The following is a 15,628-nucleotide window of genomic DNA, read 5'->3' on the forward strand; positions in this document are numbered from 1 at the left end:
ATATAGAACAAGATTTCAACAAAGAGAAAATAGAACGAATGAAAGGCAATATTTGCAGACAAAATAGTTAAATATTTTCCAGGATCGGAAAAAACAAAAATGAAAGTGTCTTCAAATTTAAGTTGCCCGTTCAGTTCTGAGCAGTATAACAACAAAAGCAATCAACACCCAGGCATAGATGAAAGAAACAGCAGAATACCAAAGACAAAGATTAAGTCTTTAAAAAACAAGAGCGAGATTTATAAACAGATATGTTCTAAATGCAAATTTTATCACCAGCAATGATGGAGCCCAGAAGACAATGGGATATTATCTTCAGGATTCCAGAAACTCAGGAGTCTGGACTTTGTCCTGAGTACGGTGGGTCCTGAAAGCTTTTAAGCAGGGGAACCATCCGATCAGATTTGCATTTTAGAAAGACTACTCTGGCAAAAGTATGGAAGAATTAACATCCGAAAATCAGCCATTGAAAACACTATGGAGCATAGCTTTACTCTGATATATATGGATTGCCAAGACTCAGAGTCAACTCGGTGGCAACTGGATTGATTTTTGTTGTTGTTTAATAATTCAGGAAGTAAGGGATGAGAATTTGTACTATGGTGCAGTGGGTTTGGAATGAACTAATGAGAAGATAGAATTAAAAGTATTTGGCGAATTAATGGTTCAAGTGAGAAAAAGGGAAGAATCAATACTGGATCATATAGGAGAAATAGGTTAGAGTGTGAGTAATTGATGAGCTCACTGTCCTTACAGATGGAGTTTGAATATCTATGATCATCCAATTGCAACTGTCCAAATTAGTCTGGAGATAAAGACTTGGCAGTTATCTATGATATTCATAGTTACAAAGTGGGGTGTGTATAGAGAGAGTGAGAAGGGAATTAGTCACGCAACAGAATCATCTGAGGAGATTTCCGCTTTACTTCTTGTGTTTATTTTGAGATACACCTTAATTATAAGAAGTTCGAAATAAAAAGTAAAAATTGCCTCAAATCCAGTCACCCACATTATTCACATCATTCCATTATGTATCTTTGCACTTATACTGAGACTGAGATGTGTAAATACATAAACATTAAAAATGGAATTGTGTTATATATACTATTTTAAAGTATTAAATTTAATTTTAACTGAATTTCACATAAGTAAAGATATATATAGATATATCAAACTAAAGGGATCACTGAACTTAAGGTAAATATTTCTTCAACCTCAAGAAATATTATTTTCTGAGAGATTCCTTTAAGATTATGATGTAATATTACAAATAATATGGAGAAGTGATTTTTTAATACACACTAATACACACGTTTACACTTCAAAAAGTTCCAATGGCTCCTTGTTACCTTCAAATTAATCCCCTAAATGCATAGTATGTATACAAGACCTTCCCTAATCTCCCAGCTTTCCTTTCTAGACTTATGTCTCTGGCCCACATCCTCAAATTCCCAAACCATTGTAATATAATTTGAAGTTGGTTTAATAATCTTTTATACTCCAAAGTATAAAAGATATTTGGAGGCACATTCATATCATCCGTCTGTATATAAAAATTAGTTTTCCCTTTAACTTTCATGTAACAGCTATCATTTTTGTGTGTGAGTATGTACGTGTGAGAGAAAGAAAGTGTACATTTATTTGTATGTGCATGTGAGGAAGAGAGGGTGTGTGTGGGGGTGTGTAGGTGTGAAATGAAACATTATTTTAGGAGATCAGGAGACAAATATAAGTAAAAATAAGACTGGCAAGAATAACAGTGACTGTTATTTATTGAATGTTCACTCTCGGCCAGATACTGTGCTAGTCACTTTAAATGTATCATGTATTATTCACATTTTTCAAATGAAGGCCCTAAAGCCCAGAGAAGATAAGTAGCAGGATCATGAAGATTCTAGTTCTGTCAGAATACAAAGCCTAAATTCTCAAGAAGAAACAAAAGAAAAAGAAGCGGCCAAGGGTGGTGTGTCCCACTTAATTTTTGAAAGTCAAAAGACCTCTTACAAAGAAAAAGGCTTTAGGGGAGTTTTAAGATCAATTTGCTACCAGTTCCTCCAGAAAGGCTAATGCAGAATCCTTTGACTCTATCTCTACTTTGGGAGGAAGACGGGGAAGAAGTAAGTGAATTCCCTACTTATACATGTTGCATTGAGAGTGCTGGAAGTTTTGATTCATGAGTTTTTCCCCACTGGAGATGGAAGACTTCACCACAGTAGGGGACCACCTCACTACAATGCACCTGAGATCTTGCCCGGGACCACAAGCAATTGAGCAGTACGTAGCAGTTCAAATCTACCAGCTGCTCTTCGGAAACTCTCTGAGGCAGTTCTACTCTGTCCTAGAGGGTCGTTATGAGTCGGAATCGACTTGATGGCAGCGGGTTTGTGTTTTTTTGGTTTTCTTCACAGAGCGTGGCTATTAGGTAGTAAAAGAGTAACCCTATGGTTTGGTCACTGAGTGCAAATCGTCTATGATGATCCTAAAGGGGCTTAACTTGAGGCATTATAGCGTTGATAGAGGGCATAGGCTGTTCATTCAGACATACGTGGGTCAAATCTCAACTCCACAACTTGCACTACCTGGGTGGCCTTGGAAGATTTGCTTCATGCCGCTTTACTTCCATTTCCTAGTCTGAGAAATGTGTCCCTGGAGAAGGACACCACAGTTGGTAAATTAGAGGGTCATCAAAAAAGAGGAAGACCCTCAACGAGATGGATTGACACAGTGGCTGCAACAATGGGCTCAAACACAGCAATGATTGTGAGGATGGCACAGGACCGGGCAGTGTTTTGTTCCATTGTGCGTAGGGTTGCTGTGAGTTGGAATTGACTCTATGGCACCTAACAACAGCCACACCATATAGAAAAGGAGCCCGGATGGCGTGGTGGTTAAGCACTTAGCTGCTAACTGGAAGGTCGGCCGTTTGAACCCACCAGCTGCTCAATGGGAAAAAGATGTGGCGATCTGCTTCCATAAGGATTATAGCCTTGGAAACTCTGTGGGGAAGTTCTACTTTATCCTATAGGGTAGCTATGAGACAAATCAACTGGATGGCACACAACAACAACAGCCATATAGAACTGTTGGGAATGTTCAATTATCTAATATGTAAAGCACCTAGACAAATACAAATCTGCTGATCATATATCAAACAACCAATAAATACTTTCTAATGGTATTAATAATAGCTTTGTGGAAATAGCTAGTCCATTGTGGAACTGGCTGGACTGAACTATAAGTAGAGAAGACGGAGACAAAGGGAGTCAGGAATAAACACCAGGAAATGGGAAAAAAAGAAATATCAACCCATGGGGCATGGCACAGATGTATGTGAAACACCCAGTTAATTAAAAAGGAAGTCACGTCTGAGATCCCATCCTACCTAAATTAGCCATCAGTGCTGATTCAAAACACTTTCTAGCTTTCTCCTTCTATGTGAACTGAGTAGATCCAGAATTAATAAAGAATCAAAAGCAGCAATGTACAAAAGTTCTCTGTCTTCCATGGTGAGGAAGTATGAACCTTTCAGACCTACTGCTCCCTGGAAGTGACAGAAGCCTAGAGCTCTGGTTAAAAGTGACAATGTTACCGTATTTGACAATCACTTCCCTCAGACGGGTCCCTAGTGATCCAAACAAGTGAAGACTCATCTCCTCGAATCTTCCTTGTGCTTATGTTCTTCACAGTCAACCTTTTCTTCTCGTTTCTTTCTTTTTCATTTAATGCTTTTCTCTTAATTCTCATTTATCATATGAAACAGCATTATTTCAATAGACAAAATTCATGGCCCCTAAAGACTTGGGATCAGATATTGTAGGGGAAAAACTTGGGAGAAATGTGTTATGGATTGAATTTTGTCCCCCCAAAATGTTTGTCAATTTAGCTAGGCCATGATTCCCAGTATTGTGTGATTGTCCACCGTTTTATCATCTGATGTGATTTTCCTGTGTGTTGTAAATCTTACCTCTATGATGTTAATGAGGCAGGATTAGAGGCAGTTACGTTAACGAGGCAGGACTCAATCTACAAGATTAGGTTATGTTTTAAATCAATCTCTTTTGAGATATAAAAGAGAGAAGCGAGCAGAGACACACTGGGGCCTCATACCACCAAGAAACAAGAGCCAGGAGAATAGCATGTCCTTTGGACCCTGAGAAGCTGAAAAGCTCCTAGACCAGGGGCAGATTGATGACAAGGACCTTCCCCCAGGGCTGACAGAGAGAGAAAGGCTTCTCATGAAGCTGGCACCCTGAGTTTGGACTTCTAGCCCCCTAGACTGTGAGAGAATAAACTTCTGTTTGTTAAAACCAACCGCTTGTGGTATTTCTGTTGTAGCAGCACTAGATGACTAAGCCGAAATGGAATGTGTTTGTTTATCATGAATGAAGCATATGGAGGTGCAGAGAAAGTTTGTGAACACACCGCTCTGTTACAGAGCCAAGATCCAGAGTTTTCTTTTCCCTCCCTGCTCTGGTGTTCATACCAGATGGCTCAGCTTGCCTTGTTCTTGTGGAGTTACAGCTGTGATTCCCGAAGACAAGCACTCCCTGGAGACCGCAGCTGGGCCAGCACTGGTCCCCTGGCTTCAGAATGAGGCAATACGTTCTCCCCTGACATTATTTTTCAATGTTTTTTATCCCTTCCTTTTTCCCTGGCTGATATCAAGTTTGAAGACATCCAGCTGAGGGCTTTACAATCTCTCTGGCCGTACTATAATTTGCTCCTGTCTTGCTTATAAAATAAGGTGCTTCATAGCCCACACCAGCTAGAATTCATAATTTAGCACTGGGATTACTATGGTCTGACTGAGCATGAGTGTCAGTCATACCACTAGTCTTTTGCTTGTCAGCAAAGGAGAAACAGTTAACACCCAAAACTAGACATGTTTGGTTTTTGAGGGAAGTCAAGACCATCCCTTTCATCTGACTCATTTTTCTTCACCTCCAAGGCGGAGAGCTGATGGTATGGTTTGGTCACATTCAAAGTCCTGTTATTGGGCCATGTTTTCCAGCAGTGGAGCCACCATGTAGCAATTCTCTGAGGGATGGCCCATGCTGCCCCCGAGACAGGCCTAGGACAGTCGGCCTGAGTCAGCCGCACTTGGAAACTCTTCAGGTTGTGACTTAGGAATGCCTCCATCCAAAGTATAGCAGGGACAGAAATTAAAGTATTAGTGTTCACAGACTCACCCCCGCTTGCCTTCTGAGGGCTAGTCTGGGTTTATTGTGACTCAGTCTACCATCCATCTGTCAGTTTGTCGTACTGTGGTGGCTTGTGTGTTGTGGTGATGCTGGAAGCTATGCCACCAGTATTTCAAATACCAGCAGGGTCACCCATGTTGGACAGGTTTCAGTGGAGCTTCCAGACCAAGACACATAGGAAGAAATGCCTGACTATCTATTTCTAAAAATTAGCCAGTGAAAGCCACAACAGAATATTGTCTGAGATAGTGCTGAGCCCAAACATACCAAGGATCATGAAGATGGTGCAGGATTGAGAACATTTCATAAAGCCGCCATGTGTCAGAGCTGACTCAACAGCAACTAACCACATTATAACTCAGTTCCTGGTTTTCATAACTCAGGTCAGGCCAATGGTTGGAGAAAATTATGAGACAGTATAGCAGACAGGATCCGATCAGAGAAATGGGAGCTTTGCTAGATAAGGCAAACATATAATTTATTACCCAAAACAGGACATTTTGAGAATGAAAGGGGGCATTATTAAGTTACTATTCTGAGACAGCAGGTATAAGAGACTGTCCCAGAAACACCAGATGTCTGAGCACCCTAACTCTATAAATTCCAAGAGGGAAGGGTTTTAATACAGAGAACCAAAGAATTCACAACTATTGGAAGGGCTGAGGGAGCAAAGGTCAGGGAAGGGGCTGCTAGGAGCTAGCCCAGAAGCTATAGCAAATCTCAGGAATGGCGAAGGGAGTGGCCACCAGTGCTCTCAGCTGCCAAACCAGGTGGTCCTCAAGAATTTACCTGCTGCCCATGCGTTTGCCTGCAACTACCACTTCTCCACAGTAACGGCTTCTTGTTTTCACTTGTCTTCCAGATCTTTTGTAAGAATCTGTTACTGGCAGACTAAGCCATACCATTTAAAGAGACTGTGGAAGAGTGTGTCAGTAATGCCAGATTGACATCAGGCAATCCAGAACTGACAGAGAATTTCTTTTATGGATTGAACTGTGTCCCCGCTAAAAGATGTGCTGAAGTCCTAACCCCTAGAACCTATGAATATTACCTTATTTGGAAATAGGGCTTTGAACATGTTATCTGTTAAGTAAATATGAGGTGATCCTGGAGTAGGGTGAGTCCTAATTCAAATGGAGTGATGTCGTTATAGAAAGAGTAGAAGAGATACAGAGACAGGAAGATACAGAGGGAAGACAACCATGTGAAGGTGGCGTTATGTTGCAGCTGCAAGCCAAGGAATGCCTAGGGCTACCAGAAGCTGAGAGAGACAAGAAAGGATATTCCCCTAGAGTCTTTGGAGAGAACTTTACCCTGTCAATACTCTGAATTTGGACTTCTAGGAGAGGCATGCAAGAGAGGGAGTGAGAACTTCACACACTGGCTTCAAGGTTCTGAGGAGAAGAAATAAGTGGTGTGGTGAAATGAGTTTCCCCATGTGGCCTTCTGCCTTGGTTCTTTTGGAAAAAAAACCTTGCGAGATTTTCCTCCAAGCCCTGAGGAGTTACCTTTGCCCTAGTTTTCAGCCACAGAGGGTTTGTTACTTTTATTGTAGTTGATTAACATTTCCTGAGTAAGCTGTAAACAACTTGATGGTTTGATACTTTTTGTCCTGTCCTGGGCTGCAGCCTGCCCTGCGATTGGTCTATTTTACGCACCTTGCAGGGATTGGTCAATATACTTCTTCTGCAAATGAAATGACTATAACCCACTATGCAAATGAAGTGATGGTGGCTTACCAAAAGGAGAATGGTCAGTTCATGGCCCTACTGGGAGGCCTATGCCTTGAAATTGACCAGGATACATATATATGCAGCCAACCCCACAGAGATTGGCAGAAGTAAAGAAGAAAGAAGGAAAGCAGCAGAAAGGAGAAAGGAAAGAAAGCAGAAAGGCAAGAAGAAATAAAAGAAGCAGAGAGAGAGGAGGCAAGGAACCTCCTAAAAGAGATGTAAGAGAGGACAAGGACTGTTACGTGAAGACAGTGAAAGGCCTGGAGGAGGTCCTATAGCAGAACTGGTGGCAACAGGCCCAGAAGTGTCACTACAGCATTACAGCAGAGTCGGTGGTGATGGCAGAAACCCACTGCTAGGAATGCAGCTAAAAGAGCAGAACAGAACTGCTACACTGACTATAAGCTGGATTTTAGCAGTGGTGAAGCCAATAACAGGGAGGCTGAAGGCAGAGAGGACTTTCCTGAGGAGGCAGAGAGGAGGCATGTCCTGAGGGGGCCTAGAGAAGACCTGTGCTGAGGGGGCTGAGAGGGGGCCGGCATGGCTGAGAGGGGGCATGCAGGGCAAAGAGGGGCCTACTTGATTGCATAGCCTAGAGGAGCTGATACAGCTGTCCTGCACTGAAAAAGGGAAGGATGTGCTCTCCATTTCAGGGGAGCCTTCCAGACTTTGCCTACATGCTTCCTGATCCTGATCCTGAGTTCTACCCTGTTACTTCCTTAATAAGCCAATTAACTGTAAGTATTATCTGTGAGTTCTGTGTGGCCATTGCAACAGATTATTGAACCTATAACAAGAGAAATAGAGAGCACCATGGGAGGGACAGCTGGTGTCAGAATTGGTAAAAAGGTTGGAGAGTGGAGGTATGTCTGCCCTCTACCTCATAGGAATCACCTTTGAGCTGATCTTGAGTCTCATTATCCCCCCTAAAGTTAGACAAGGTCTGACATTGCCACCTTACAAGTGAGAAGAGAGAGAAGAGAGATCAGGGAAGCTATCTCACTTTAAGAGTCTTGAGGAAGATTGATGTGTAAAGAAGGATTTTAGAATATTTTGTGCTTGCTGAAGTAAATCAATCCTTTGCTATGTCTTCTCGGAACTTCAACAAAGTCTTATATTATTTTTCAAGGGTTTTTGAATCACTGCTTCTTTCAATGTGATGTAACGCTCAGACTATCCCCAAGGTCACATAGTTTTAACATGGCAGTATGTGGTTGAGACCAGCTTTGTACAGTGCTACACTATGGTTTATGGCCAGTGTTCCAGCTATAAAACAAAGTTGCGATATGGGGCATAACCCACATTGTTGCACTCAAACATGACCTTGATTTCTACCAGGCCAATTGCACCAATTGGGAAGGAAGAGCCCAGGTGAGACTGGAAAGATTTTGATGAACAGAAGAAGAGCTGAGGAGTTTAGAAAGATGCAGGACAAAAACAGATAGTGATGATTCCTCCTAGTACTTAAACTACTGTAACTAACTGCATACTTAAATAATTTGTCTTACTCAAGAGGGTGTAATCTAATCTACTGCTAGCGCCTCTTATTGGCTGAGCCCATGTGGAAGCCAGAGGACAAGAGGTTGACGCAATGTGTAAAAGTCAGCTTTCCAGGGCACAAAGTAGGGTAGAGAAATATGGAGAGGGAACCTGTAGGGACAAACTACAACTCTCCAGTACACTCCCCCAAAACAGAGTCTGGTCAAAACCAGGAAGAAATTGGATGCAAGAAACAGAGTTTCCAACTCAAGAAAGAGGCAAAGGAAATCCCCAAGATGATGGTGAAGGGAAATACCAAAACTCCAACACGGGTAGCAGAAATAGAGAGCAATCAGCACATACCTGAGTTGGTCAGAGGTCTCCAGGGGAGGGTTTCCAAGAAGCTGAAGATGATACAACACCTGATGTGTTCAAGGGACTGACAGTGGCTTAGTTAGTTGAGAGAGTGTGGACATGTGTTAGTGATAAATTTTATAAAATTAACCAAAAGGAAAAAAAAAAAAAAGACAACTATGAATTTTAGGGAAAATAAACATTTGTAAAACAAACAAAAAGAAATCATACTGTACTACATGATCAAATAGAAAAAAAAAGTCCTAAACAAATAACAAAAATAAAGCATGTGTAGCTATATTAATTTCAGACAAAACAGATTTTTAGACAAGATTATTTATCACAGTAAGGTTTTATCATCTACACAATGACAAATTTTCCCATTACCAGAAAGTGTGTTATCTAATAGCATCAAATATATAAATAAAAATTGTAATAAAAAATAGGGAAAATTTAATACTCTATTATTGATGGGTCAAACTGACCAAAAAGAATGTATATTTTTAGTAAATATTAGGAAATTTAAACAATATAATTTACAGACTTGAGATAGATAAATAGATAGATAAATAAAGAGCTGTGCCCAACAATTAGAAAATATCAATTCTTTACATATACACATTGGAATATTTATTAAAATAGACCATATACAGAATTTTAAAGAAAATATCAACAAATTTGGTATGATCCAGATCATGCTCTCTGACAGCAATGCAATTAATTAAAAAATCAAAAAACAAAAAGATAACTAAGGAAAACTATATTTATATGGAAATTTTAAAATGTGCTTCTAAATAATGCTAGAGTATAAGTAGCAATCATATCACAAAGTAAGGACTACTGGAAGTAAATGAGATTTAAAATACTACATTTCAAAATTGTAGGGTAAACTTACACCATCTCTTAAAGGAAAATTTTTGGTCTTAAATATTTATATTAGAAAAAAATGGTCTTTTTAATCAAAAGTAATGAGTTAAGCATTCAGCTAAAGTAGACGCAAAAAGAATCACAAAATAAACTTTCAGAGATATGGAAGGGATAATAATATAACATCATATGTTAATGAATTAGAAAGCAAAGATAAATTATAGACAATGAACGAAGCATAAGGTTGGTTATTTGGAAAGAATAAGACAAAGATCTGATGAGATTGCTCAAGACAAAAAGGAGGAAATGCATAAAAAATTAGTAAAGAAAATGCTTTTAAAGGTCAACCTTAAGCCAATATAGTTAAACCTTAGAAATGGACACATTTTTACAAAATATAACTTTCCAAAAATGACCCAAAGAAAAATAGTCAGAATTATTTTACAGCATTTAGAAATTAAATCAATAGATGAAAATCTTCCCTGAAACACCAAACACAGAATATTTTATAGGTAAGTTCTACCAAATTTTCAAATGACAGGTCATTCCCGTTTTATATAAAATCTTCCAAAGAATGTAAGTGGAGAAAACACTCCTTATTCATTTTACGAACCTAGGATTGACTACTACAATGCTATAACCAGAGAAAGGCAGCATAAAAAAAAAAAAATTACAGACCAATCTCACTCATAAATACTGATATAAAAATCCTAAACAAAGTTTGACAATAGAAATCAGCAGTGTGTAAAAAAAGATAACCTGTCATGGCTAAATTGAGTTTATCACATAAATATGAGAGTGGTTTAAAGTTAGATAATCAACAAGTGTCTAACATGGCTGCCAGTTCTTCAGACTAACCTGCCGCTGAAAAGAATTTAAAATGCTGGACGGTTTTTTTTTTTTTTCTCTTAAAAATACCATGTTGTTGGCAAGAGAGTAAGAAATCACCAAGAAAACATCTAAGAAAAGGTGAACAGTAAAAAGAGATCTAGAAAGACATCCACTACTGTTAAGTATCACAGAAGTGGCATGGAAGATCAATGGAGACAGGGCGGATTATTCAAGTGATGGTGCTAAACGAATAGATTATCTTCATAGAGAAAATAAAATAAAATACGATCCTTATACTCCTATCACAAAGTAAAGTATTAATTTCAGATGAATTAAAGACTTAAAAATCAAAGGTTTATAACTTTAGAAGGGAATATGGATATATCGTTAACTTCAGATGGGAAAGGATTCCTTAAGCAAGATACGTAACAAAAATAACAGATAATAAATTATACTATGTGTATATTACAAATGTCTCTTTATGAAAGAACATTATCAATAATTGAAAAGACAAGTGACAAACTGGGCAAAGATAGTTTCAATGCATAAAAACAAAATGTGATTATTATCTAATATATATAAAGAGCTTATATAAATCAATAAGAAAAAAATAAAGAACCTAATAGAAAAATTGGCAAAAATATAAATAGTATTTAATAGGAAAAGGTAGCATTAAAATGAATTAACAAATGACAAGATGTTCAATCTTGTTAACAATGAGGAAAAGGCAAATTAAAATCATATGATATAATTTTACACTCAAAAGATTAGTAAAAATTTAAAAAATTGGAAACAGTTATTACTGATGAGGAAATGGAACGATGGAGATTCATACTCTGTTGTTGATAGCGTAAACTGGCATAACCATTTCTTAAAACAATTGGTCATTTTTTGTTAAGTTGAAGATATGCATAATGTATGTGTCTTAGACAAGCAGTTCAAACCCACCAGCTGCTCCACGGGAGAAAGATGTGGCAGTCTGCTTCTGTAAAGATTATACTCTTGGAAACTTTATAGGGCAGTTCTACTCTGTCCTATGGGTCACGATGAGTTGGAATCAACTCGATGGAGTTGGGTTTGGTTTATGTGTCTTAGTTACGTAGTGTTGCTGTAACGCAAATACCACAAGTGGGTGGTGTTAAAGAACAGAAATTTATTTTCTCAGTTCTGGAGGCAAAAAGTCCAGTCAGGGTCTCAACCCTGTTGATTACTTCCTTGGTAGCCCTGGGCATTCTTTAGTTTCTAGGCTCGTAGAGGATCCTTACGTGTCGATCTCTTTTCCCCTGTGTGTGTCTCTGTGTGTCTATTTTGGTCTTCTTGTAACTCAGAAGTGATTAGGTTTAGGATCTACCTTACACTGGTATGGTCTCAACTAATTGATTGCATTAGATTGCATTGTGGAAGGTGATTACATTACATTAAATTACATGTGCAGTGATTATATTACATCACATTACATTGCATCACATTATATTATATTACATTATGTTACATTACATTATGTTAGGTAAGCTGCTCTACCCAAGGTCAACTGATTTTAATCACATGTAACTTACTCCATGACAGTAACTAGACAAGTGTTTGGCCAAACCACGGGGAAACATAGCCTAGCCAAGTTGACACATAAAAGTAACCTTCACAGTATGACTTAGAAATTTCTCTCTTAGGTACCTCAGAGAAACTCTTACAGGTATGCACAATATGACAAGTAGAAGGATGTGTCAAGTATCATTATTTGTTATAATAAAAACTAGAAACATCTCAAATGTCCATCAGCAGAATATATTAATAAATATATAATATCCATACAATAGAATACTATACACAGTGAAATAAAACTATACCTATAAACATCTACAAGGATGAATCTAGAAAACAAAAAGTTGAGACAACAGAAACTGTTGCCATAGAAGACTTGAAGTATCATTCTTTCTCATGAGACAAAACTGTACTTAACCGAAGTAATTGACAAATATAAACTTTATGAAAGTGGATACTTTGCTGGGGAGTAATGGAACAGTAACAGTGAGAGGCAGGAAGAAGCATTCAACACTGTATGTAACACTCTGTTTCTTTAGTAAAGGTCCCTGCGTGGCACAAATTGTTTGAGCTCAACTGCTAATCTAAATGTTGACGATTCAAACCCATCCAGTGGTACCATGAAACAAAGACCTGGCAATCTGCATCATAAAGATTGTTGTTGTTGCTAATTGCCACCAAGTCGGCCCCAGCTCATGGCTACCCATGTGTGACAGAGTAGAACCGCTCCATGGGGTTTTCTTGGCTGTGACCTTTATGGAAGCAGTTCTCCAGGCCTTTTTCCTGGGAGCCGCTGGGTAGGTTCAAAATGCCATCCTTTGGGTTAGGAGCTGATGGCATTCTGACTCATGGCAACCCCATGTGTTACAGAGTAGAACTGCTCCATAGAGTTTGAAAACCCTATGAATCGACTCAACAGCAACAAGTATTTCTTTAGTGTGGTTGTTTGAGTAATTAAATTATTAAAAAATTCAAATTTCTCATTACAACTAGGAATATTTTCAAACTCCTTACTACAACCTCCAGGGATTTATTTTACTTGGCCCCTCTCCGTCTATACAGTTTTGCATACTGTCACTCTAATGTTTATTTATCATGTTCCAAACACACTGGCCTTCTTTTAGGCAAAATGTTCCATTTTCCTGCCTCAGTGCTTTTTCTGCTATTCCTTCTGTCCAGAAACCTTAGCAAGGAAAACTCAGGAAAATGTGTCCTTGGGAACTATAAAAGGGTGCCTTAGAACAAAGTTAAACTCAGAACAAAGTTAAACAAGTTAAATGAAGGCATTGCCCCTTAATGTTTAACCATCATATCCCATCCAATTTAACAGGTTTGAGAGCCATCACAAGACATGGGTCAAGTGCAAAGCAGAGCAAAGTGGCAGGTGGAGTCTCATGCTATGTTTCCCAAGAGATTCCTGGGAGTCTGAGAACAGCAGAGTTTAATATGGAAAGGCATATTCTCACAGGTAAATAGAATCCAATACTTTGCATGTCTGGGTGTTTGTTTCCTGCTTGGCTACAAAGCTCAGGGTGCAGGTTGTATCCCAAGTCCTGTGGATTGCCGATCTTCTGCCCGTGCACTGTGAGCTGAGCTACACAAAGCCTTGGACCTGTCAACCCCAGCCTGTGCCAGCATCTTCCAGGAGAGGGTTTCAGGGATCAGCATGAAAAAGTTAAAAACTAAATGCTTTTGCAACGAGTTACCTCTGGGTGTAACTAACAGTGTGACTATGCGTAAGTGAGAACAGGCAGTTTATAAAATGAACCGAGTATCCACTAAATGCCAACCTATCCTGAGTGCTTTACATGTTGTTGTTGTTGTTATAGGTGCCATTGAGTGGTTTCCGACTCATAGTGACCCTATGTACTACAGAACGAAACACTACCTGGTCCTGGACCATCCTCACAACCATTGTTATGCTTGAGCCCATTGTTGCAGACACTGTGTCAATCCATTTCGTTGAGGGCCTCCCTCTTTTTCATTGACTCTCTATTTTACCAAGTACGATGTCCTTCTCCAGGAACTGATCCTTCCTCATAACATGTCCAAAGTGTGTGAGATGAAGTCTTGCCATCCTTGCTTCTAAGGAGCATTCTGGCTGTGCTTCTTCCAAGACAGATTTGTTCATTCTTCTGGCAGTCCATGGTATATTCAATATTCTTCGCCAGCATCATAATTCAAAAGCATCAATTCTTCTTTGGTCTTCCTTATTTATGGTCTAGGTTTCACATGCATATGAGGCAATTGAAAACCCTATGGCTTGGGTCATCCCAACAAAAATGTAAGGTCTATTTTGGCTGTTTATTTTTTCAGATGAGATGACTTAATCATAAAAATTAAGCAACTTTTCTGAGATTGGAAAGTAGTAGGTTTAAGATTTGGACAAAAGTCTGCCTGACTCCAAACCCGATTCTATTTGCAGTCAACCAAGCTGCTACCTATCATATCTCTGGGTCGCGGTCTCTCCAGCCATCCAAAAAAGGCTGCACCAAATGCTCTCTGTCTCTTTTCAATTTTCAGTCCTAGTGATGGCAGTGATGACAGTAGCTCTGTATTCCTCAGCTTTTCCTATTTGGCAGGGAAGATGCCTAAAAATACTCGTCATGTCTTGACCTTGCAAATTTGCATTTGGGCCTTTGGACTATTGTTCTTCACAGGAATGAGAAGAACAATAACTTTTTCAAAAGTTGAAGTAAAATACATAACATCTGGGTGATTTCTCTTCAGTTTGTAAGGCCCCATCCTTAGAGTGACAAACACTGATAAAGGTTGACTGCCCCGCATTCAGGATGTTGGAGCAGTTGCTGAAATGAGGGAGAGGAAGATGTCAAAGTCAGGTGTATTAATTTCTGTTGCTGTGTAACACATTACCACAAACTTAGCAACTTAGAGCAACATGCGTTTGTTATCTCACAGTTTTTCTGCCTCAGGATTTCAGGCATAGCTTAGCTGAGTCTTCTGTTTAGGGCCTCACAAGGCTCCAATCAAAGTGTTAGCTGGGCTGCATTCTCATCTGGAAGCTCTACTGGGGAAGAATCTGCTTCCAAGCTCACTCAGGTATTGGCAGAATTCCTATCCAAGCAGCTCTATGACTGAGGACACCAGTTTCCTATCGGCTGTTGGCTGGAAGCTGCTCGCAGCTCCTAGAGGCCACTCACAGGTCCTTGCTATTTGAGCTTTCCCAACATGATCACTTACTGCATCAAGCCATCAGTCTCTAGAATTTCATTTACGTTTCCTCTTAACCAACTGCTGTCAAGTAGATTCTGACTCATGGCAACCCCATGTGTGTCAGGGTAGAACTGTGTTCCATAAGGTTTTCAGTGACTGATTTTTTGGAAGTAGATCATCAGGCCTTTCTTTTGAGGCACCTCTGGGTGGACTCGAACCTCCAACTTTTCAGTTAGCCGCCAAGCATGTTAACCATTTGCACCACCCAGGGACTCTGCTTGCTTCTTACCTGACACATAAATGAACAACTATGTTTGGCTAACGCCAGGGGTGTGACGTGTAGTCCTTACTCCCAAGAATTTTTATAGTTGCTTAGATGTACAAATCTATAAAAGTCAAATGCCCAGTCAATAATAAAAAAGTTCTAGGATTACATACTGATGATAGTTG

This window comes from Trichechus manatus, unplaced genomic scaffold, assembly GCF_000243295.1.
Source record: "Trichechus manatus latirostris isolate Lorelei unplaced genomic scaffold, TriManLat1.0 scaffold00114, whole genome shotgun sequence".
In the NCBI taxonomy this organism is placed as follows: domain Eukaryota; kingdom Metazoa; phylum Chordata; class Mammalia; order Sirenia; family Trichechidae; genus Trichechus; species Trichechus manatus.